Source organism: Microcaecilia unicolor, chromosome 8 (genome assembly GCF_901765095.1).
Source record: "Microcaecilia unicolor chromosome 8, aMicUni1.1, whole genome shotgun sequence".
Classification (NCBI taxonomy): domain Eukaryota; kingdom Metazoa; phylum Chordata; class Amphibia; order Gymnophiona; family Siphonopidae; genus Microcaecilia; species Microcaecilia unicolor.
In genome coordinates, this window is record NC_044038.1 from 64454592 (window position 1) to 64478679 (window position 24088).

The following is a 24088-nucleotide window of genomic DNA, read 5'->3' on the forward strand; positions in this document are numbered from 1 at the left end:
TTTTTAGTGATTTCCTGAAGTTCAACTGGTCGTGGATTGTTTTCAAAGCTTTTGGGAGCCCATTCCATAGTTGTGCGCTTATGTAGGAGAAGCCAGCTGCGTACATTGTTTTGTATTTCAGTCCTTTGCAATTTGGGTAGTGTAGGTTTAGGTAGGATCTTGATGATCTGACTTTGTTTCTTATTAGTAAGTCTATGAGGTCTGTCATGTATTCTGGGACTACGCCGTATATGATTTTGTGGACTAAGGTGCAGATTTTGAAGATGATCCGTTCTTTGATTGGGAGCCAATGCAACTTTTCTCAGAGGGGTTTGGCACTTTTGAAACATGTTGTGCTGAATATCAGCCTGGCTGCTATATTTTGGGCGGTCTGGAGTTTTTTTATGAGTTGCTCTTTGCAGCCCGCGTAGATTCCGTTGCAATAATCTGCATGGCTTAGGACCATTGATTGTATTAGGTATCAAAAAGTTGCTCTTGGGAAGAAAGGTTTTAATCGCTTGATTAAATCGTTTAATCATTTGGGGAATTAACTCCCTAGTTATCAATACTAATAACATGCAGATTTAAACATGTTATTAGCGTTGATCCTCCCTCACTTTTGTTTGACAGGTCCAGGCTGTCAAAAGCCCAGACCTGTCAAAACACAGGAGATAGATGTCTGTGGGACCCCCCCATTGCCTAGTGCCCCCCAAGCCCCCTGCAGACAATGACATGGGGGGGGGGGGCTAGAGGTCTGGTGGATCTCCAGCCCCTCCACCCCCTGACACAAGGGGATGGGGGGTGGCTGAAGATCTGGTGGATCTCCAGTCCTCCTAACTCCCCCCCCCCCCCCCAAAAAAAAAAAAATAAAAAAAAAAAACCCTGGTGGCCCAGTGGGCTGCACACATAACCCCCCCCCCTTCCCCCATATCTCCATGAGATGGAGGAGGGAGTAGCACTTCTTCCTCTTTCAGCGCCACCTCCAAAATGTTGGTTCCCTGTGCAGTGCATCCTGGGATGTGCTGGGTGGGGCTTCCCTACCATATAAGGGAGACACTCCCTTATATGGTAAGGAAGCTCTGCCCAACACATCCCAGCATGCACTGGGCAAGGCAGGGCACTGCCATTTTAGAGGTGGCGCTGGAAGAGAAGGGAGTGCTACTCCTTCGTCCTTCACATGGAACTTCATGGGGGGATTGGTGCCACTAGACCACCTAGACGGGGAGGAGAGTTGTGTTTGCAGCCCACTGGGCCACCAGAGATTATTCTTTTGGGGGGGGGGTGTTAGGGGGGCTGGAGATCCAACGGACCTCCAGCCACGCCCCCCCCCCCCCCCCATTCCCTTGTGGTGAGGAGGGGCTTTCTGGACAGGTGGCTGCTCGGGCTGACAACCCGGGCTACCAGACTTTGGACAAAGGGTGTGGGGACAGGAATATAGGGAGCCTTAACCCTAATGCCCAGTTCTGAGCTGGCGTAGGGTTAAGGCTCCCTATATTTCTGTCCCTATGATCAGAGCTCTGATCATAGGGGCGGAATACCGCAGAGCTCAATTAAAGGAGCTCTGCACTCTTGCCTGGCGCGGACACTATTTGCTGAGCCAGACCCCTCTGATCATATGTGCGAAGGTAAATGCAGGCGCTAGTGGCCTCTAGCGCTCACATTTACCTTTGATTATCGGGGCCTGAGAGTGCTTAAATTCTATTCAAATAGCAGTATTTACTAGCTGAGAAAAGTAGTAGACTGAGAATTATTATTTTATGTTTTTGTGTCCTTAATAAATTGCAGCAATACTGAACCTATGTGTGGGAGAAAATGGGTAAAAAGCAAAACAGTGGGAATGGTCAAACAAATGAAGGAAGGTGATCAGTACAAAAATGTCCTTTTATTGTAATAAATCACATGGATGTCTGATGATAGGCACATGCAGACTTGACATGGACTGTGTTTCAGCTCTTATCTCCTGCATCAGGAGTCCTTAAGTGCTGAAAAGTATGCAGTCTTCCTATATAGAAATGTGGTATTGTGTCTTTGGCTGAGTTTTACTATTCCCATTGTATTACAATGGTTGAATTGATAAGCACACTTCTTGGAAGCCGTCTGGCAATTTGAGAAGAGCAAATGGGTAAGACATAGGAGGTCACTTGTGATGATTCTGAGACATCTCGGATTTCCCTGTTACCATTGAGTTCAACTCCTTTTAGTTGAAGGTAATGATACCGCTTTTATCTTCATCCTTGCTACCAGGCTGGCTAACTGGTGTATAATGTAACCCAGCTAAGTAAATTGTGTGCTAGAGGTCTGTACTGTCAGCCATGTAATGTCAGAGCAGTCTTGCATCATCCTGTAGTTCACAGCACTTTCCTGGTGTTGCATCAAACTGCTTAGCATCTCTGGCTCTTCTTCAGTTCCTAGAATTTGATGTGAAGAATATTTATCCTGGTTAACAGATTAGTTTCTCAGAGGACAAGAAGGCTGCTCGTTCTCACATGTGGATCGACGTCCGCGTCAGCCCAGGAATCAGCATTTTGCAAGCAAAATATAAAAAAAGATTTTGCCAGAGTCTTCTGGTGCGTATGCAGCGCGCACCTCGCATGCGTGGACTGATTTCCCGCCCGTCGCGTGAACGCGTTCCCTCAGTTTTTTTCTCCGCATTGAGTTGCGGTGTTTTATTAATGAAATTCTTTCCACCCCCATCACTATAAGTATGTCTGTGTAGCCTGTGAGTTGTTGATTGTAGGGGTTTGTGTGTGTAGCTTGTGAATGTGTATATATTGTGTGTTTTGGGGACTCGGGCGCAGTTGGGGGGAGAGGAAAGTTGAGAACAGGGATGAGTCAGTTTGAAAAGAGAGATTCCTCAGCGACCCTCCAGACCGGTCAAGACGCTTGGGTTATGCACGCCTACCAGCAGAGGGAGACTGAGAACACTAAAACTTAAACCAGTATAAGCTAGCAGCCAACCCCCAAGCAGCCAGTAAATCTCAGTCTACAGCAGAGGGTAGACATGCAGCCTGAGCAGTCAGTCTGGTCTGGTAGGATTAGATTTTTTTAACTAATACCCTGTACTTGGAATTATTTTTGGTTGAATGCTTCAAGAAAAGCGGGTCCAGTGGGATTCACTTTTCTCTGTGGAATTTAGCCGGTGTGTGGCTTATTCCCCGGCTGGCCTGTGGTTAGGCAACCATGTGCCTCGGCTCCTGTTGTGGCAGGAACCTTGAGAGCCATAACTTCTGGCAGTTTGTAGCTTAGAAATCCTCTTTCTGAACTTTCTGCCTTTTGCCTCGGCTCCTGCTATGACAGGAACCTTGAGTGCTTAGCCCCTGTCAGCTCTTAGCAACTGGGCTTTTGTTGTGAGTGTGTAAAAAAAAAAAAAAAAAAGAAAGTGTTTGGCTGCTTGGCAGTGCTTGACTGTGTTGTTTAAGAAGCTGACAGAGAGGTCTGGGGATTTTGAGCAACTTTTGAGAGAGCTGGGACGTTAGGGTGTACTGCTTTAAATTTGCGATGTCGGCGAGAAAGCCGTCGCGCTGCCGTACTTGTGCGCGAAGAGGGTTAGGCGCGCCAGGAGCTCAATGCAGGTTCTGTGGCGAGCCTAAACAGCTTGATTCTTCGCCTCCGGTACTGGCTGCGAAGGGTTCAGGTAGCGGTAAAGGTTTGCCCGGCTCTGACTTGTCCTCTGGGCCCATAGCGGCGGTTCCGATTTTGGCGGGAACCGCCGCCATCTTGGATTCGGGCGCCACGGGGGTGGCTGCTCGCCTGCTGTTGGAAGGTTCGGGGCAGAGTGCTTCCAGGCTTCCGGAAGGTGCGGAGGCCATGGGGTTTCCTCCGGATTTTATTTGGGCCATGTTTCAGGCCTGGCAGTCCGGCCCTAATCGGTTAGAGCCTCTGAAGGGAGCAGGGCCTCTGGTTGCTAAGCAACAGCGTTTAGATTGGTCTGAAGAGCCAGATTTGTTTTCCTTGCCTCCCTCAGACGACGAGGGTAGTCTGCTGGGGGATGATTTCCTAGGGGACAAGGTTTCTGAGGAGGAGGGGCCTTTGCCAGGTGAAGACCCCTCGGTGGTGCGCATTTCCCCTAGGGATGAGTTGATTGAGCAGGTAGTGTCCACGCTTAGGTTTGATTCGCCTGAGCCGGTGGTAGCGGACGCTAAGCAGCTTGACCCCTTAGTTAAGGGAATTTGGCGGGCAGCGCTTACTTTTCCCATGAATTTGGATCTCAGAGATATGATCTTCCAGGAGTGGTCCTCCCCAGATTCTCCTTGTAGGGTGAGCAGAGCTATGGCGAGACTGTACCCTATTCCGCAAGGGGATAAGGACTCCTTTAAGTCGCCGACAGTGGATGCGGTGGTGACCGCGGTTACCAAGGCTACGGCTATTCTGGTTGATGGGGGGGGCTGCTCTCAGAGATCCGCAGGATAGGAGATTAGAGTCTTTCATTCGGCGCAATTTTGATCTCTCGGCATTGTCACTTCAGGCCGCTCTGTGCGGGGGCCTAGTAGCCGGGACGTTTCCGTTGGGCTGAAAGACTTTTGGATGGCCCGGCCTTAGATAGAGCTTCCTTGGTGCAAGAGCTAGCCAAGTTAGAGATAGGCTCTTCCTTTTTGGCAGATTCTAGTTATGATCTGCTGAGAGCTTCTGCTAAGAATATGGCATTGGCGGTTGGAGCTTGTCAAGCTCTTTGGCTTCGTGGTTGGACGACGGGTGCGGCGTCTTAAGTCCAAGTTATGTTCTCTCCCCTTCAAGGGGACCTTGCTGTTTGGAGAAGAGGTGGATAAGTTGGTTCGTGGCCTTGGAGAGACCAAAGTGCCGCATTTGCCGGAGTTGCGCCCCAAAGCAGGGGGTCGAGGTATGGCAGGGCGTGCGCGTTTCAAAGATACTCGGCGTTATAGGCCGGGTAGGTTCAGTGTTGCGCCTAGAGGTCAATTTTTTTTCAGCGTACTCAGCCCTTTCGAGGAGGTCGGCAAGGAGGCCGAGACGCGCCGGGGGAAGGTCTGTCCTCCGGGCATGCTTCACAATGAAGGTGTGCGGGTCCAGCCTCTGGTAAGGGTAGGGGCTCGTTTGAGTCAGTTCTATCAGAGGTGGACCCATATCACGTCAGATCAGTGGGTACTCGAAGTGGTGCGAGACGGGTACGCGCTGGAATTCGAGACTTTCCTTCCAGATTTTTTCCTCGCCTCTCCGTGCCGCTCTCGGTCAAGGCCAGGGCGATTCGGCAGACGCTACGTCAGCTGATAGATCTGGGGGCGGTCGTTCCCGTGCCGGTTTCAGAAAGGGGGACAGGTTGTTGTTCAATTTATTTTGTGGTCCCCAAAAAGGAAGGTTCCTGTCGGCCTATTCTAGATCTCAAAAGGGTCAATGAGGCTTTGAAAGTTCCCTCCTTTCGCATGGAAACGTTGCGCTCGGTCATAGTAGCGGTGCAGAAGGGGGAGTTTCTCATCTTTGGATCTGACAGAAGCCTATCTTCATATTCCCATTCGGGCGGCGCATCATTGGTTTCTCCGTTTTGCGGTTCTGGGACAGCATTTTCAATTCTGTGCGCTGCCGTTCGGTCTGGCTACGGCGCCTCATACCTTTTCCAAGGTTATGGTGGTCGTGGCGGCGGCTTTGAGGAAACAAGGAGTGTTGGTACACCCGTATCTCGACGATTGGCTCATTCGCGCCAAGTCCCTTCAGGAGAGTGTGGATGCGACGGCGAAGGTGGTAGCTTTCTTGGAGTCGCTTGTCTGGGTGGTGAACTTGGTCAAGAGTCACCTAGTACCGACTCAGTCCCTGGAATATCTGGGGGTTCGCTTCGATACGGCGAAGGGCCGGGTGTTTTTACTGGCAGTTCGAATTGCCAAGATGCAGTTATTGATTCGCCAGTTTTGTGCCAAACGGTTCCCGTCTGCTCACTCTTACCTTCAGATTTTGGGACTCATGGCGGCATCGATAGAGGTAGTGCCCTGGGCCAGGGCTCACATGAGGCTGCTGCAGGCGGCACTGTTGGAGCGGTGGTCTCCTCAGACTCAGAGCTTGGAGAAAAGACTGCGCTTGCCGGATCCGGTTCGTCTCAGCCTGCGATGGTGGCTTCACACACCGAATCTGGAAAAAGGCATGCCCTTGGATCCTCCGGAGTGGACGGTGCTAACGACGGATGCCAGTCTAGCAGGTTGGGGGGCGCATTGTCTCGGAGAGGTAGCTCAGGGTTGCTGGTCGGAGGAGGAGGCCTTGTGGTCCATAAATCAGTTGGAAACTCGGGCAATAAGGTTGGCACTGCAGTCCCTTCAGTATCTTCTCGAAGGCAATGCAGTTCGAGTACTGTCCGACAATGCCACGGCGGTGGCGTACGTAAATCATCAGGGGGGTACCAAGAGTCGACAGGTGTCAGAGGAGACGGCAGAGTTAATGTGTTGGGCAGAACTTCATCTTCAGAGTCTCTCGGCAAGTCATGTAGCCGGAGTAAACAACGTCAGTGCGGATTTTCTGAGCAGGCACACGGATCCAGGAGAGTGGTCGATACATCGTCCATTGTTCCGTCGCCTAGTGAAGGAGTGGGGTCCTGCCGTTGATGGATCTCATGGCCTCGTCAGACAATGCTCAAGTACCCAGGTTTTTCAGCCGGCGGCGAGATCCGAGGTCCGAGGGGATCGATGCTCTGGTGCTCGCGTGGCCCCCTCACCAGCTGTTGTGTACGTGTTTCCTCCTTGGCCCTTGATAGGACGGATAGTTTAAAGAATAGAGCGGTACGCTGGGACAGTAATTCTTGTGGCTCCAAATTGGCCATTCCGGAGGTGTTAGAGTTTTTACAGGATGGTGTAGACAGAGGTCTTGCTCTTTCCTCTTTGAAGGTGCAGATTGCGGCTCTGTCCTGTTTTCGGGGAAGAATACGGGGAGTCTCCTTGGCGTCTTCCCCGGATATGGTTCGGTTTTTACGTGCTGTAAAGCTGATTCGTCCTCCTAGGCGGCTGGTTGTACCGCTGTGGGATTTGAACTTGGTGTTGGAAGTCTTGGTAGGGCCTCCCTTTGAGCCTTTTGGGTCGAGTACTCTTAAAGATCTTACTTTGAAGTCGGTGTTTTTGGTGGCTATTACTTCGGCGTGGCGAGTTTCGGAGTTGCAGGCTTTGTCTTGTTGCGCGCCTTTCCTGGCTTTTTCGAAGGAAAAGGTCTCTTTGAAGCCTGTTCCATCGTTTTTACCCAAGGTAGGACATTTCTTTGCCAGTGCTGGGAGATAAGTTGGGAGATGCGTCTCAGCGCCGTTTAGCCAAGCTGGATGTTCGGTGAGTCTTGAGGGCTTATTTATCCAGGACTCAGGAGTTTCGGTCTTCAGATAGGTTGTCTGTGTTGTACGGCGGTCCAAAGAAGGGAACTGCAGCTTCTAAGGCAACTATTTCCAGATGGTTGAAGGAGGCGGTTTCCTCTGCATATTTGATCAAGGGACGTAGAGTGCCTGACCAACTGAAGGCGCATTCGACCAGGGGAGTAGCTTCCTCCTGGGCGGAGAGTGGTCTGGTTCCGCCTCAAGATATTTGCAGGGCGGCGGTCTGGTCCTTGTTGCATTCGTTTGTGAAACATTATAGACTGGATGTGCAGGCTAGGGAGGATGCCAGTTTTGGTGCGGCAGTGTTGAATTTTGGGATGAAAGGTTCCCGCCCTTAGGAGCTGTACTGCTTTGGTATTTCCCAAGCGTCTTGACCGGTCTGGAGGGTCGCTGAGGAAGGTGCAATTAGGTTTTACCTGCTAATTTTCTTTCCTCTAGACCCTCCAGACTGGTCAAGAACCCTCCCGCTGTGTACATGTTTCTTTGTGGTGAGTATGATTGGCAGAGTTCTGGTGTTCTTATGGTCTATGTTGCTATGGCTGAAAGGTATCTAAATTTCAAGTCTTGCTATACATATATTTCCTCTGCATTTCAGAGAGGGACCGTAGCGCTGTGGCGTTCGGTCAGTTGAAGCACGTGTTTCATGTTTTTGTTTGAGTACAGGGTTCTTTGACCTTTAGGGGTTGTAATTGTTTATTGGTTTCATTTGTTTTCTGCTTTGTTAAGGATTTACTGGCTGCTTGGGGGTTGGCTGCTAGCTTATACTGGTTTAAGTTTGTGTTCTTAGTCTCCCTGTGCTGGTAGGCATGCATAACCCAAGCGTCTTGACCAGTCTGGAGGGTCTAGAGGAAGGAAAATTAGCAGGTAAGACCTAATTTCACCTTCCTTAACTGCTGTGTTTCACTACCCTGTTTCCCTGAAAGTAAGACATCCCCCGAAAATAAGACCTAGTAGAGGTTTTCCTGAATTGCTAGATATAAGGCCTCCCCCAAAAGTAAGACCTAGCAAATTTTTGTTTGAAAGCAGGGCCGCCGAGAGCCGGACAGGGCCGCCCCCACCAACCCTCCATCGCTCCCGGAACTAACCTTAAACACCTCCTTTCACCTTCGCAGCAAGCAGTAGCAGGGCAGACCTCTCCTTCCTTCCGTGCCCCGCCCTCGCGGACGTTACGTCAGGCGAGAACGGGACACCGAAGGAAGGAGTGGCCTGCCCTGCTACTGCTTGCTGCAAAGGTGAAAGGAGGTGTTTAAGGTTAGTTCCGGCAGTGATGGAGAGCGGGGGAGCCAACCCCGATGTTTCCCAGAAAAATAAGACAGCCCCTGAAAATAAGACCTAGCGCATTTTTGGGGGCAAAAATTAATATAAGACAGTGTCTTATTTTCGGGGAAACACGGTATATAGAAGTGTCTATTCTGCAGAAGCTGGAACTGCCTTTCCTATAGAAATGCAGTAGGCCATTTTTTAAGGGGCTTATTTCTCTACAACCCAGTGTATATTTTCACCGTTTTTTAACCCATGTCAACTTTTTATCCTGTTCTGTTTAATTTTTTTTGAGAATTGCTTGGTCTACAGAGAGATATTTCTTAATCCCTTTTGTATAATTCTTTGCTTCTTCTATTAGGTTGGAAAGAATAATAAATAAAAATAGCAGGGGACTGGCAAAAGTATGAAAGTTAAAATTTATAGTGCTGTCAGTGTTCAGAGCTGCTCCTGGCAGAAATGCTACAAGCCATCAGGATTTTATGCTTTATAATAATGCAAATGAAATTGGGGTTTACCACCATATTTTGCAAGTAGATTCTCATTGTTCTTTTCATATGCCGTGTGTCTGGTCTGATTTAATTTGGGGTACGATAGGGCTACTTTTCATTGCTATTGATTTTTAATAGATGTAAGTTACTGAATGTTTAAGCTTTGTGTAGTGTGCTTCAGCACGTTCTTTAAAAAAAAAAAAAAATCCCCAAGGGGTGATTTTCCTGTGACAATAATAGTTCAAAAGAGTAGAATGCACTAAATAGAAAAACCTAGAATGACTTACAAAAGTATTCACACCCTTGTACATTTTTCACATTCTGCTGCATGAATGATAACATTCAAAAGTTATTGAAGGTGCTTGTTTCACTGATCTACCCAACGTACTCCATATTTTCAGCAGAAATAAGAATTAAGAGTAAGACCCAAAAAGTCTCTACATAACTCATTGTTTGGTGAAAACCCCTTTTGCAGCATTAGCAGCCATGAGTTGTATAGGATATGTCAAGTAACTTTACAAAGCGGTATGGTTTAGGCTTTCCCAGTTTCTTGGCAGAATAACTAAAGCTCTTTCAAGTTGGCTGGTATAATCTGTGTAGTACAGTCTGGTCACAGAGTTTCTATTGGATTCAGGTCTGGGCTTTGACTGGGCCACTTAAGGGTTGACTTTCTTCTTGCTGAGCCACTTTGTTGGGTTTTTCTGTGCGAAGGAGCACAGTCCAACTAAAAGTTGTATCTTTTCAAGCCTGAAACAAGGTTTCCTTTAAGATCTGAATGTACTTTTGCAGCATCCATCTTTCCCTTGATGTTCACAAGCCTCCCTTTCTCTACTGCTGCAAAGCATCCTCACAGCATAGTGCTGTCATTCCCATACTTTACTACAGTGCTAATGTTAAAGGGGTATTAGGCTAGGTATGTTTTTATACCAGAATTATTACATAGCATTGAGACCAACAATTCCAGTTTGATCTCATCAGATCACATCTCTCACATACACGCAATGTCCCTAAATGTTTCTTTACAAACTCTGACACATCGTGTATGTCAGAGGAAAAGAGCCTGCATAGTTCTGTGTGATTAGCCCTTTGTACTCATAACTGTCAAGTATTTGGGCTGTTCTTTCACCCACCTAAACAGGAAATTTGCCTATACCATCCGACGTTCCTCTGGCGTTAATACTTAAGGCCTCTATCTTTTCCATATTGATCTTAAAATTGGAGATCTTTACATATTGTTATGATTCTGCTAAACAGGCAGGGGAATGGCTGGAGCCTGCTCTGCTAAGCAGGCAGGGGAATGGCTGGAACTCGCTTCTCATTGGCCTGTCAGGGATTGAGCTGATGTCTGTAGCTGCAGACATCAGAAGCCAAGATCTACTTAACCTTACATTTCCCTACAACCTTTGCTTTAGCGTTTGATTCCGGTCAGCTGAAGCCTGCTTCCCTTTCTCTCAGTCTGTGCTGTGGTACACTGTGTGTTCGTTGGAGTTTGCCTACTGTCCTTGTAGCTTGTAGGTTCTGTGTTTGGTGGGTGTTCCCAGCGTGAGCTTGATTGTTTCACTCCCCTGACCTGTGTCTGTCCCTTGCTTCGCTGGTGTAGTGTTGTCTGTGGTAAGCTTGTCCATTATATCGTTCCAGTCTAAGTTTCCCTTTCTTCTGTGTAACCCTTTATTTGCTGGGCTTAATATTTGCCTGCTGTTGTCCTGCCTCTGTTGGCAGCCTCCCTGTCCTTGTATTGCTCCTGTTTGTTTTAGTTTTCCTTTGTTTGCCTTACCTTTGTCTGCCGTGTAAGCCCTGCTTCCTGCAGCTTGGTGTCTCAGAAGCAGCCTTCCCTTTAGCTTGTCTTTTCCCTTTGTTTGCTAAGTCTGTCTCCTGATTTTGGTGAGCATTGCTCCTTATCTGATCTGTATATGTTAAGGCAACTTTCTCTGTTAGCTTCCCTTTACCCTTGTATGTTGTGGGGACAGCCTTGTACATTCTTGTGTGTGGATTCCCTTACCCTTGTGCGCTGTACCCTTGTGTATTCCTATAGGTGGCTTTCCCTTACCTTTGAGTGCTGTATAGTACAGCCTAGAGTATTCCTTTGAGGGGCTTCCCCTATCCTTTTCTGCCAGGTGGCACGGCCTTGTGTATTCCTGTAGCAGCTTCTTTCTCTTGTCTCTATCTAGCGCTGTGTGCGTTGCTTGTGCTGCAGTCCCTTGGGGGGACCCCTCGTTGTTTTTTCTCTCATCCCAGTGTATGACTTGGTTCCTGTTCGGCCATGAGGCCCGCACACTTGGACTCTGTACGAGCGGGTTCCCGTTCGGCCGTGAGGCCCGCCTGAGTGCTCTATCTCCCTTTTTCTGGTGGTGCTAGTTGTTTCTCCTGTATGTGCGGGGCTTTGTAGCTGGGGTTGTGCGTAGCACCTGTTTGGTCTACTCTAGGCCTTGGCCAAGATCCTTCCTAGGCCTCGGTCTGGGCTCAAGGGCTCATAAACAGATTAACACACATTCAGTGATTTTCTATTTAAATCTTAGTTTATTATATACCACAGAAAATCCAACAGTCATGGGCATACATAATGAAACTACAACAAGAAGCCTCTATAACTACATAGATCACACACACATTGTGGTAAAATTTTATAATTTCCATCCATTCTCCCCCCATGCCAAGGCTCACATTCAGTTGCAATATTTCAGGGTCAAGATTGCATACATGGTTCCTTCATGGCGATCCAAACCCCTTTGCTAGTTCAGTGAGACAACCCAGTCCCCTTTATACCCACCCCCCTGTTTACCTTACTTTAAGTGGTATAAGGCGGGGTATAAATGTTCTGAAATAAATAAATTTAAAAGATATTTACGGGCTTTATGTGGTAGCCTTTTCCAAATTTTTGACCAGGTTTGCTGAAAGTCGCCAATCACGAGGAAATCCCTTTATTTGGTTTTTTTTTTATGACATTTATATCCAGCATTATCCTGAGTAGAGCTCAGGTTCAGTGTGGCTTACATAACCATTAGAAAAGCATGAACACGTTCAAAATATATTAACAAAGTAAAAATACATCATATAATGTTAGACCGGTAAAACTTGAGTTAGGAACAGATGTAATTAATTACTTAGGGCTAGGTTTACTAAGCGGCACTACGGGTGCGTTAGCATTTTTAACCCACATAAATGGTGTATGCGCATTAAACGCTAACACACCCATAGAAATGTATAGGCGTGTTAGCGTTTAACGTGCCTTAAATTTACAGGCGTGTTAAAAACGCTAACGTACCTTAGTAAACATACCCCTTAGTGATTTAAGCTAGATAATCAAAATAGGAAAAAGGTAAAGGGCCAGGATTAGCTAGGATAGACAGGAGTAGTGGGAGTTGGGATGAGGTAAAAATTAATGCCATGAGTTTATTTAAGAAAAGTGTGTATTTCATTAAAGGCTAGACTGAAGAAGTGAGTTTTCAATAAACTTCGGAATAACAAATAATTATTAATTCGCGGAGCCATAGTCATTTTAATGGTTTCCAGCCTACCCCACCAACTAAGAAACAGAGGAGACTATTTAGTAATTGTCTCAGTTGTGGAATGTATGACTGAGTCAACATTGCGACTAACTGTGCCTCGTAAGGTCCTTCCCAAGTAAACGCCAAGATATTTTATAAATGAATTTTGCACTTTAAATGGGAAGGAGCTCAACTCGTGAGTCCCAATATCATCATGCAAAGGAAGACTCAGATTTATCCCAATTTATCTTATACCCAGATATGAGAGAGAGAAGATATCAGGGATAATACATGCGGTATCGAAGGTATGATAGTGTACAGAACAGGGGCGGAGCCACGGATGGGCCTGGATGGGCCTGGGCCCACCCACTTTGGGCTCAGGCCCACCCAGCAAAGAATGCACCTCATACAGAACGAAACCACAATTTCAGCTTCCCCTCCTCCAGTCTCAGCCAGAGCGCCACAAGTTTTGTTCCCTCCCCTGTCATCCCCTTCCGAATCCAGCAGCAGTGCTAGCTCGAGCCGCGCAGCACTCTCCGGCGCGCACGCTGCTATGAGTGCTTCCTCTGCGCTGGCCCCACCTCTTCAGAAAGAGTATTGAAGAAGGTGAGGCCAGCCCGGAAGGAAGCAGTCGTGTAGCAGCAGCGTGCTGACAGATGCGGCGCCATTGCAGACGTGAAGAGCTGGACCGGGTGGCTGGGAGGTAAAAAAAAAACCGTAGCGGGTGGCTGGCGGCGTGGTAGAGGGGAAAAAGGTGCAGCATGTCAGCGGGTGGCTGGCTGGTGGGAAGGTGCAGCATGTCAGCGGGTGGCGGGGGGGAGAGGGGAAATAGGTGCAGCATGTCAGCGGGTGACGGGGGGGAGAGGGGAAATAGGTGCAGCATGTCAGCGGGTTGCTGAGGGGAGGGAGAAAAAAATCAGCATGCTGGTAGGTGGCTTTGAGGTGTCAGGGAGAGAGGGAGAGACAGGGGCACTGTTGGGATGAGGGAGTGAGACAGGGTAGTGCTAGGTGGGCGGGGTGGAGGAATAATTGTTCAATGTGGGGGGAGGGATGGAGAGATGCTGCAAAGGGAAAGAAAGGGAGAATTGTTGGATATGGGTGGGGTGAGGAGAGGGACGGAAAGGCTGCATAGGACTGGTAAAGGACCTGTCGCGTTCTGCGCGCCTACCTGCTCTCCCGCTGCGGGGAGCGGGAGTCAGCGGCCTCTGCAGCGCGAGAGGACGGCCGGGGGGTTCCTGCCTGGGGGCCGGCAGTGCCGCGGGACTGGCGGGTCAGGCTGGGGCCGGCGATGGCGACCGCCGGTCTCTCGGGTAGAGGAGGTCGGGATGAGGTTCGCGCCGCCCAAGATGGCGGCGCTGGTACGCGAGGGCCGACGTCTTCTTTGCTCCAGAGCCAGGGGGCTCTGGAGCTCCGCCTACCTAGCACCGGATTGGAGGACCTAGGGGTGACTCCGCCTGGGAGATCGGGCAGAGCCAATCCAAGGGGCTCTGCCGACTCCCAGGGCCGGATTGGTGGGTTTCTCTCACGGGGGCGGGGTGGCGCGATATTTAAACACGGAGGCTAGCTGACATCCTCGCTTCAGGTTCTGTTCCCGAAGCCTGCGCAGTGGTTCCGTGTTGCGTCTTCGTGGACCTTCCCAGAGACTGTGCTGATACTTAACTACGGATTGCTAGCCGCCTATGCTAGCCGCCTATCCAGAGACTGTGCTTATACTTAACTACGGATTGCTAGCCGCCTATGCTAGCTGCCTATCCAGAGACTGTGCTTATACTTAACTACGGATTGCTAGCCGCCTATGCTAGCCGCCTATCCAGAGACTGTGCTTATATTTAACTCCCGATTGCTAGCCGCCTGCCCAGGGAGTTGCCCTGCGCCTGACTGCTGGTTGCTGATTGCCCGTTACTCCCGACTCTAGCCAGGTCAGTCCGTCAACCCCGCGGTTCCAGCAGTCCTGCTGGCCGCCTGCAGCTGGGGGCTCAACCCCTGGTGAACGGCGGCCACCGCGGGTGAAGATTCGGGGTTGCACGGCTGTCCTCTGAGGTCCTTCGGGGCCTTGCGGGACCTAAGGGCTCACCGACGTTTAAGACAAGACAGGACCAGAGGAAAAAAAAAAGTGTTGGATATGGAAGTGGAAGGAAAGGAGGGAGAGATGAGAGGGGAAATGTTGAACATGGCATTGAGGTGAGGGGAAGGAAGGAAGGATGGAGAGATGCTGTGTGGTGGGGGGGGGGGGGGGAGTGAGATGTTAGACCAGGGGCTCAAGGCAGGGAGAGGGAGAAAAGTTGGACATGAAGGTGGAGGAGAGGAAAGGAGAGATGCACAAGCAGGGGAGGGGAGAAAGAGGGAAGATGGATCCAGGGAGAGAAGATGAACAATGGATGTTAGGGAAGAGAAAGGGGAAAATGCTGAACAATGGGGGAGGGGAGAGAGATGGGACAGGAAGATGCTGGTGGTGGGAGGTAAAAAGGATAGTGAGATATCAGGCTAGAGGGTGAGGATGGGAGAAAGAGGGAACAGATGCTGGGCTGGAAGGGTGGAGGGAGGGAGACACTGGGAATGGTGGAAAGCATGGGGGAGAGGCCCAGGGAGTGGAGATGACAAGGAAATAAATGAGAGAACAGTGATTACAGGGGTAGAAATATGGTAATGGTGCGTAGATTGAAGATGGAAAGGAATGATAGGCTAGGAAGGAGAGAGATGGGGAATAGGAGAGCTAGTGGGTGAAAGGAAATGGAAATGTGATAGACATCTAAAAAGTAAAAAGAAGGAAAAGATTTAGAAAGAGGATGAAATTTGAGTGTACAGAGGCAGAAAAGAAAGAAAGGAAAGAGCTAAAATGGAAAGATCAATATTTCAGAGGCAGGTGCAGTGAGGAAATGAAATGACAGGAGAAAAAAGACAAATGGACAGCCGCTTGAAGAATTAGCAGAAGACAGGAAAGCGGGAAAGAGAAATTGGAACCAACATGATGGAAAAATAAAATGTCCAGACAATAAAGGTAGAAAAATCATTTTATTTTGAATGTTTTAAATGGAATATGTTAGCTTTGGGAAATGTGCATAGTGGATGTCTTTTTATTGTGTTAAGTAGAAAAGGAAATGCGCTTTTATGTTTTTTTTTCTCCAGTGTTGCAGTGCATGCTGAGGTTCCCAGTTTAATTTTGTCTACATATTTTTATTTCTAATTTGTGATCCCTTGTTCTGTAATTTGTGAGGGTCTGTCAGTGTGACTGTAACGGCAGATGAAGAGATTGGAGAGGTCAGGGAATTGGGGGAGGGGCTTCTTTATTTTCTGCCATGGTTAACAGCAGCCCTGACCCTTGCTGTGGCTAGTGGGGATCCCCAAGCCCTGCCAGCTGGGGATCTGTTTCGGGGCTGGCCGGAGCTGCCTTCTGTCGAGCTTGGCAGATGGTGGCAGCATCCTGGAGCCACTGACAACTAAGCATGTATGCGGTGCTGGCATCAGTGGGTCGAGGAGTTGCTACTTCCTGCTGGGCTTGGCGGGGAGGAGTTCTGGCCATCTCTGATGGAGGTCCCCAGCTGACGGAGATTGGGGATCCTCATCAGCTAAAGTATTTATATTTTGAGTTGGGAAGTGCTGGGGGGGAGAGAGAAAATTGTGTGCCCACCCACTTTGTGCTCAGGCCCACCCAAAATTGGTTGTCTGGCTACGCCACTGGTACAGAAGCAGATCATCAGCATATAGAGACAATTTAACCAGAGCAGATTCAACTTGGAAACCTGCAATAAGCAAGTTTTCCCGAATCGCCATTGCCAAGGGCTCTATTGCCAAATTAAACAGCAACGGAGACAGGGGGCATCCCTGCCTGGTCCCTCTAGACACAGGGAAAAAAGGGGTGGACCTACTCGTTTTGGAGTGCTGATATAAACAATTTCACCATATATTTTTTTTTATTTGTACCCTGCGCTTTCCCACTCATGGCAGGCTCAATGCGGCTTAGGTACTTATTTGTACCTGGGGCAATGGAGGGTTAAGTGACTTGCCCAGAGTCACAAGGAGCTGCCTGTGCCTGCAGTGGGAATTGAACCCAGTTCCCCAGGACCAAAGTCCACCACTCTAACCAAATCCAAAGTACTCCATCGCCAGAAACAAATATCTCCATTCCACCCTATCAAATGCCTTTTCTGCATCCAAAGTCGGAGCTACCAGCTGATCCGCGGACTGATTTGCCACCGGGAGAATATTACAAAATAATCTGGCATTATCACAGGTGGACCGATGGAGCATAAAATAACACTGATCAGATTGAATGATATCCGATAGCACTCTGGATAATTGAAGCGCTAGCAACTTAGCATAAAGCTTGCTATTGAGATTGATTAGTGAGATGGGCCGGTAGTTAGAGACCAACGTAGAATCTCTACCTGGTTTAGGTAGAACGATGATCTTTGCCTCTGTAAACGTACCCTTCATAGATTGGTTATCCACAATCCCGGTGAAAAGCTTCAGCAACAAGGGAGACAACTCCTTGGAAAAATGTTTATAAAATTCTGCGGTATAATCATCCGGACCAGGGGATTTATTTAAGGGCAAGTGCTTTATAGCTTGCTCAATCTCTGTGAGTGTAATGGGAGACTCCAAAAGGAGAGACTGCTGTGGGGACAATTTAGGGAATGATAAGGCTGCCAAGAAATCATTAATGTTATCATCAGAAGCAGATAGCTCAGAGGCATATAACTTGGTGTAATAGGTTTCAAACAATGTTAATATCGAGGCGTCACTAGTAACTATGGAATTATCAAGTGGGTCCTGAAGCGACGCCACCTTTGTTTTATGTTTTTTACCTTTCAACAAATTAGCCAACATTCTGCCCATTTTATTATTTTCCGAATAGTATGTAGCTCCGATGGTGACCATATGATGGTAAGGAAGTTTGGATAGGATAGAATTATACTCAGAACGACAGTTACATAGAGTTTGAAAAATGCTAAATTGTAATCCAGAAGCATATTCAAGTTCCAGGGATCGAATTCTTGACTCTAGCTGGACTAGGTCAGCTTTCTGCATTTTGTACCACTGTGCGGAAAAGTTAATAATGACACCTCTCAAATATGCTTTTAGTGCATCCCACCAGTTACACAATGAGGTATCTGCTATCCTATTAAAGAAGCAATACTCCTCAATCCCCTTGACTATTTATTTATTACATTTGTACCCCGCTCTTTCCCACATATAGCAGGTCCAGTGCGGCTTACTTAGTAAAAGAAAGCATCCTACATGGTAGAGATTACAGTAAAACAAGGAAATGTAGGAAGAGTATTATAAATTGTGATGATCATAACTACTTACATTATGAAAAGCATGGTGTCCCGGAAACCTGGTTCAGTGAGTAAGTTTAGCATTAAATCTCCACACTGGAGGAGGCCGCTCGGGATCAGCATGTGACAATGTCAAGGTGATAGGAGCGTGATCCGAGATTGTCATCGGCAAAATACTTGTGTCAAAGACACCTGGGAGCATGTCACTGGACACCAAAAACATATGAAAATGGGAAAAAGAATGATGTGGTATCGAATAAAAAGTATAATCTTTAGTCAGTGGATGTAATAGTCTCCAGGCATCATGCAAGTTCAAGTCCTCCATGAGTTTCAACAGAACTGGTTTACATTTAGAGGAGGAAGCTGGGCAAGCGGATTTCCTATCCAACAGAGGATTCAAAGTAACATTGAAATCCCCACCTATCACAACAGAGGAGTGGCCTAGTGGTTAGGGTGGTGGACTCTGGTCCTGGGGAACTGAGTTCGATTCCCACTTCAGGCACAGGCAGCTCCTTGTGACGCTGGGTAGTCACTTAACCCTCCATTGCCCCAGGTACAAATAAGTACCTGTATATGTAAGCCGCATTGAGCCTGCCATGAGTGGGAAAGCGCGGGGTACAAATGTAACAAAAATAAAAATATGAGGGATAGTTAACTATATAGTGTCAGCAATTTCTTTTAAAAAATGGGGGTCATCAGTAGTCGGAGCATATACACACCCCAAAAAAATTGTTTAGCTCCCAGGGAAGTGACAACATAGGACCATCTACCTTCAAGATCAGAATTAGAGGAAAGAATAGAGAAAGGTACTGAGCTCTTTAAGAAAATAGCAGTACCATTTTTCTTCCCCTTTGCTGGAGAGTATGACCCAGGTACATAGTTATGATTTGTCAGCAATCGGATCGACTGTGAATCTGAATGAGTTTCCTGAACAAATAGGACCCCAGGGGACAGCTTTAGAATATAAGCCCAAAACTTATGACGTTTAAGCGGGTTGTTTAGACCTTTGATATTAAGGGAAAGAATGTTAAGTGGTCCGGCCATACTGAACCAGGAAAGTCGTGGACTTTAACAGAAAATGACAGAGGTAACACCAGAACCCATAATGGCAAAGACAGAACAGAGAACTCAGCATTTTGGACAATAGCCATGCATGTACCCTAACCAAAATTAAAACAATGCAAAAAAAAAAACAGCAACAAAGACAAAAACAAGTAACTTTCTAGGTGTCATCACAAGCCTAACTTGAAGCCATAGAGAAGGCTACAGCTTCCCAAACATTACATGAAATAGGACCCCATACATCAGCATCGCAAAATGTTGAAGACACAATAACATGGTTCACATCAAGAGAGAGAAGGGTTCCGCTTCGCAGCGACATCCATAGGCACCAAGCCCTGCTGATCCAAATACCAAAGCAGTGCATCTGGGTCGTCAAAGGACTTCATTAAGTTGTTGATCGTGATTTTAATAGTGGCTGGGAAAAACAGCCCATACCGGGCTCCAATCTTTTTCAAATGCACCCGCAATGCAAGGAACCGTTTTCGTCTGTCTACGGTAGTCTTATGTAAATCCGCCACAATGATGACAGAACGACCCTCAAATTCTAGAGGGGACTTCGCCTTAGCTAGCTGCAGGATCTGAAATGCATGCTGGTAGCGAAGCAATCATGCCACAAGAGGACGAGGTCTCGCTGCTCTCTGCAACAGAAAGGAAGGCGCTCTGTGTATTCGCTCAAATTCCAACGGCAGCGAAAATGTGGTGTGCAAAACTTTGGGTAACCATGCCTGCAGAAATTGGAAAGGATCCTTGCCTTCACAAGACTCTGGTAAGCCAAGGATTTTGATATTATTTCTGCGTGACCGGTTATTCAAATCCTCAAACTCTCTGCTCAGCCAGCGGAGCTGCCGATTCAGCTTTGGAATTTCTGCCAGTTGGTCGGCCTGCGCGTTTAAACGGTGCTCCGACTGCTCAATTTGATATAAATTGGAAGATTGCTGCTGCTTGACAGAAACGAGTTCTTCTTTTAATTCAGTTAGTGTCCCAGCATTTTCCTTAATGAGGTCCTTGACCTGCAGCAGTTCAGCTAGTAAAGTCTGTAGCGAAACGTCCTCATGACCATCTGGTTTACTTTTATCTGGTGACCCGAGATCTTGCTTGGATCGCTTTAAACCAGGAGCCGAGTAATGGATCATAACTTCATTTTTGGCCGGTCTGGAAGAGCCCATCGTCGATTGTGTCTCTAAGTAGAGGCGATCAGATGCTATGACAAAGAAATTTAACGGATCAGGAAGCAGAGCACGATCTCTAAGCTGCCATCTTGTTATGTGTTTGATAAGGCTTCTTGGCATGCAGATAATACATCAGATGTACTGGAGCAATAGGTCCGGTAAGGCTAACCCAGCACACCCTAGAGAGTGGGGGCAGAACAGCCCTAGGTTTCTTATTATTCCAGATAAACTTCTTCAACATCCTAGAAAAGATCAGAACATCTTTATTAGTGACATACATCAGGAAAGTTTGCAGGACATGTGGAGGGGCATTTTCAAAAGGGACATCCTTACAAAACGTCCCGATCCAGGGGCAGGGAAACCCGTATTTTCAAAACAAGATGGGCATCCATCTTTCGTTCCGATAATACGGTCAGGGACGTCTAAATCCTGAAATTTGGTCATCCTTAGAGATGGTCGTCCCTAGACATGGTCATTTCTGATTTTCATCGATTTTCAAAACCAAGAACGTCCATCTCAGAAATAACCAAATGCAAGCCATTTGATCGTGGGAGGAGCCAGCATTTGTAGTGCACTGGTCCCCCTGACATGCCAGGACACTAACCGGGCACCCTAGGGGGCACTGCAGTGGACTTCATAAATTACTCCCAGGTACATAGCTCCCTTACCTTGTGTGCTTGACCCCCCCCCCCTAAAACCCACTACCCACAACTGTACACCACTACCCTAGCCCTTATCGGTGAAGGGGGGCACCTAGATGTGGGTACAGTGGGTTTCTGGTGGGTTTTGGAGGGCTCGCTGTTTCCTCCACAAGTGTAAGAGGTAGGGGGGGAATGGGCCTGGGTCCATTTGCCTGAAGTGCACTGCACCCACTAAAACTGCTCAGCGACCTGAGTATGACATCTGAGGCTGGCAATCAATATTTTGAAAGATATTTTTTCAGGGTGGGAGGGGGTTAGTGACCACTGGGAGAGTAAGGGGAGGTCATCCCCGATTCTCTCCGGTGGTCATCTGGTCATTTCGGGCACTTTTGTGTGCCTTGGTCATAAGAAAAACACGACCAGGTAAAGTCGTCCAAGTGTTCATCAGGGACGCCCTTGTTTCTTTCAGTTATGGATTGAGGACATCCTAGTGTTAGGCACGGCCAAGTCCCGCCTTCGCTACACCTCCGATACACCCCCTTGAACTTTGTCCGTCCCGGCGATGGATTGCAGTTGAGGATGTCCAAAATCGTCTTTCGATATACCGATTTGGACGACCCTGTAAGAAGGACGCCCATCTTCCGATTTATGTCAAAAGATAGGCGTCCTTCTCTTTCGAAAATGAGCCCGATAGTCACCTTGGAAAAAGTACCATCTTATAAAGTGCTATACACCCTTGCAAAATTAATTCAGTGATTTTTTTTTTTCTTCCTTTTAACAATACCAGGAATATAGTATGTGGCTTAGTTAAAGAGTATTACATCTGTTTAAAAACAAAAAAAAAAGTACAATTTTGTGATTGCCCCCTCCCAATATCACACCTTTAGTGTCCTGATTCACTTGCATCTCAGATATTGTGTTCAATTCTGACCACCGCATCTAAAAAAAGATATAGTAGAATTAGAAAAGGTACTGAGGCAACGAAAATGATAAAGGGGATGGGACAACTTCCCCATGAGGAAAGGCTAAAGCAGCTAGGGCTCTTCAGCTTGGAGAAAAGATGGCTGAGGGAAGATATGATAGAGGTCTGTAAAATAATGAATGAAGTGGAGCAGGTAAACGTGAATCGCTTGTTTACTTTTTCCAAAAATACTAGGACTAGGGGGCATGCAATGAAGCTACAAAGTAGTAAATTTAAAACGAATTGGAGAAAATATTTCTTCACTCAACATGTAATTAAACTCTGGAATTCGTTGCCAGAGAACGTGGTAAAGGCGGTTAACTTAGCAGGGTTTAAAAATGATCTGGACAGCTCCCTAAAGGAAAAGTCCATAGACTACTATTAAAATGGGCTTGGGGAAAATCCACTGCTTATTTCTAGAATAAGCAGCATAAAATGTATTATACTGTTTAGGGATCTTGCTAGGTACTATTGGCCACTGTTGGAAACAGGATGCTGGGCTTGGTGGACCTTTAGTCTGTCACAGTATGGCAATACTTATCTAATATAATAAAACGCACCGTGAACGTTCTGAAGACAACGTTCTGTGAAGCCGGAAGCTTGAAGCCGGAAGTCTGAAGCCCTGAAGCCTGAAGCCTTGAAGCCTTGAAGCCATCTGACGTCACTCCCAGGCTGAGGCTGAAGGGTTCGTGGATTCGTGGTGTGAAGCCTTCAAGCCAGCCAGCCGTCTCTGCCCCGCCCTCGCGACAAAACAAACAAATCCAGAAGCGAAACGTCAGGGAAGGAGGCGGCGCTCCCGACGTCTAGCCTTCCCTTCGCTGTGTTCCGCCTTAAAAAGAAGGCGGAACACAGCGAAGGGAAAGCTAGACGTCGGGAGCGCCGCCTCCTTCCCTGACGCTTCGTTGCCGGAACCACGGAGGTAAATTGAAAAAGAAGAAAAAACAAAACGATGCATGGATGCGAAGGGGGGGGGGGGGGGAGAAGAGGGCGGGCCAGGCTGGGACATGGGAGAGAGAGTAGCATGGATGCGACGGGGGGGGGGGGGGCATGGAAGGGCGAGAGGGGACTTGCTGGAAAAGGATGAATGGAGGCGGCAGGGGACAGAGGAGCATGGATGGGGATGGATTGGGAGGGCAGGGCACAGGGAGAGAGGGGAATTACTGGAAAAGGATGAATGGAGGCGGCAGGGGACAGAGGAGCATGGATGGGCATGGATTGGGAGGGCAGGACTCAGGGAGAGAGGGAAATTGCTGGATAGGGAAAAATGGAGGGGCCAGGTGACAGATGAGCATGGATGGGCATGGATTGGGAGGGCAGGACTCAGGGAGAGAGGGAAATTGCTGGATAGGGAAAAATGGAGCGGCCAGGTGACAGATGAGCATGGATGGGCATGGATTGGGAGGGCAGGACTCAGGGAGAGAGGGAAATTGCTGGATAGGGAAAAATGGAGGGGCCAGGTGACAGATGAGCATGGATGGGCATGGATTGGAAGGGCAGGACTCAGGGAGAAGGGAATTGCTGGATAGGGATGAATGGAGGGGACAGATGGGCATGGATGGATATGGATTGCAGAGCAGGCCTCAGGCAGAGAGGGGAAATGCTGGATAGGGAAAAATGGAGGGGCCAGGTGACAGAGGAGCATGGATGGGCATGGATTGGAAGGGCAGGACTCAGGGAGAGGGGAATTGCTGGATAGGGATGAATGGAGGGGACAGATGGGCATGGATGGATATGGATTGCAGAGCAGGCCTCAGGCAGAGAGGGGAAATGCTGGATAGGGAAAAATGGAGGGGCCAGGTGACAGAGGAGCATGGATGGGCATGGATTGAAAGGGCAGGACTCAGGGAGAGGGGAATTGCTGGATAGGGATGAATGGAGGGGACAGATGGGCATGGATGGATATGCATTGCAGAGCAGGCCTCAGGCAGAGAGGGGAAATGCTGGATAGGGAAAAATGGAGGGGCCAGGTGACAGAGGAGCATGGATGGGCATGGATTGGAAGGGCAGGACTCAGGGAGAGGGGAATTGCTGGATAGGGATGAATGGAGGGGACAGATGGGCATGGATGGATATGGATTGCAGAGCAGGCCTCAGGCAGAGAGGGGAAATGCTAGATAGGGAAAAATGGAGGGGCCAGGTGACAGAGGAGCATGGATGGGCATGGATTGGGAGGGCAGGGCTCAGGGACAGAGGGGAATTGCTGGAAAAGGATGAATGGAGGGGGCAGGGGACAGATGGCCACTTTCACTCTGACTCTCAAACACTCACTCTCACATACACTCTCCCAAACATACACACTCAGAGGAAAACCTTGCTAGCGCCCGTTTCATTTGTGTCAGAAACGGGCCTTTTTTACTAGTGTGCTTATGTTGTGCGATAGTCTCCTCCACAAGTGCAAAGAGCAGTGAGGAGAAGGGTCATCGTTGTCTTGTTCCTCTACCTAAACCAAAAGTCTGAGTAGTTCCCTTTAACT

The 24088-nt window shown here is 48.1% G+C and overlaps 1 protein-coding gene across 3 annotated transcripts in view; it reads left to right on the forward strand.

Annotated features, from left to right (window-relative positions):
• DNAJA3 (DnaJ heat shock protein family (Hsp40) member A3) overlaps positions 1 to 24088 on the forward strand; it is a 197092-nt gene that overhangs the window by 137531 nt on the left and 35473 nt on the right. The window lies entirely within an intron of this gene.